Below are 1,438 nucleotides of genomic sequence, written 5' to 3' on the forward strand. Positions count from 1 at the left end.
AAAAAAAAAAAAAGAAAAGAAAAGAGCTTTGAGACAAGTTCTTTTGCCTCTTCCAATGAGGCTGGCTGCCCCAAAGCCCTGCTATGCTAGAAAAGCAGCAGGCACTGGGTGCACCCGTACCTCAGTATTTAGGGTGCTGGCCACATGCTCCAGGGCTGGTGCTTTGGATCCCAGCCCGGGCCTGCTAAACAAACAACAACAACAACAAAAGGGGGGGGGGCCGTGCCTGTGGCTCAGTGAGTAGGGCACAGGCCCCATATACCGAGGGTGGCAGGTTCACACCTGGCCCCTGACCAAACTGCAACAAAAAAATAGCTGGGCATTGCAGCAGGCACCTATAGTCCCAGCTACTCGGGAGGCTGAGGCAAAAGAATTGGCTAAGCCCAAGAGCTAGAAGTTGCTGTGATGCCACGGCACTGTACCCAGGGCGACAAAGTGAGACTCTGTCTCTAAAAAAACAAAAAAAAACAAAAAACCTGGGCCCTGTAGTCCCAGTTACTAGGGAGGCTGAGGCAAGATAATCACTTTAGCCTAAGAGTTTGAGGTTGTTGTGAGCTATGATACCACAGCATTCCACCAAGGGTGACAAAGTGAGATTCTATCTCAATTATAAAAAGAAAGAAAGAAAAGAAAAGCAGCAGTCACTCTACTGGTCACTGTTACTGTGAAAAACAGCATTTGCCTACAGTATTGCCTAGCCCTCTCCTTGGAGGGACTGAGTGTTCACAGTTGATTGAACAGAAAATACTATCTGAGACAGCTTGGCCTGCTGGACCAAATCTGGGATCACTGTTTCTCTTCACACAAACTTTGGGGAATTGCTTCTTCCATCCTAGCACCTGGGACTCCCCCAAAATGCTCTAAGAGATGAAGTGAAACCCAGTCTTTGGACAGGAGTCTAAGCATGGCAGATTGTCCCTCAAGATAATTTTGCAAGTCAGGGCTAGAGCTGGGGACCTAGAACCCAGTCTCCTTAATGGAATCTCTCCTTGCACCTTAGGTGATTCTTGATGTTCACATGAAAGGAATAAAATGTAAGGAGATGCTCCCTGAGACCAGGAGCACTGACACCTCTTCTCTTTCTCCCCCCTCAGCTGATGAGAGAGCAGGAACAAATCCAGCCAGGAGGCAGTTGCCCCAGCCTGGATCTTTGATGCATCAGCCCACATTCTCTGGCTTTAGGGATTCTGTTTGTTATGGAAAGAGGACTGGCCCATGTCTGACTCGGCAGAGGCCAATGTTCCTGAGCCTTGAGAAGATGTCTGGAAATAGAAGGGGCAGTATCACATTTCTGAGCAGCTGTGCAGGGGAGGTACTTGGGGTGGGGATTGAGGATTGACAGTATGAAAGAGAAATCTGTCCTGCCACTCCTGGTGACCATTGTGGAGATCCACACCAGCTTCCCCACCTTCAACAAGGCCTAGGTAAGGAGCACATC

General features: G+C 49.0%; 1 protein-coding gene across 1 annotated transcript in view; it reads left to right on the plus strand.

Annotated features, from left to right (window-relative positions):
- Positions 1–1,377: 1,377 nt before the first annotated feature.
- ART1 (ADP-ribosyltransferase 1) overlaps positions 1,378–1,438 on the plus strand; it is a 16,594-nt gene continuing 16,533 nt past the window's right edge. Inside the window, exon 1 of the mRNA XM_003780939.2 lies at positions 1,378–1,424. The gene's annotated coding sequence lies outside the window, so the exon portion shown is untranslated. The remainder of the gene's footprint in view (positions 1,425–1,438) is intronic.

Source organism: Otolemur garnettii, unplaced genomic scaffold (assembly GCF_000181295.1).
Source record: "Otolemur garnettii isolate 467f Iridium unplaced genomic scaffold, OtoGar3 scaffold00001, whole genome shotgun sequence".
Classification (NCBI taxonomy): domain Eukaryota; kingdom Metazoa; phylum Chordata; class Mammalia; order Primates; family Galagidae; genus Otolemur; species Otolemur garnettii.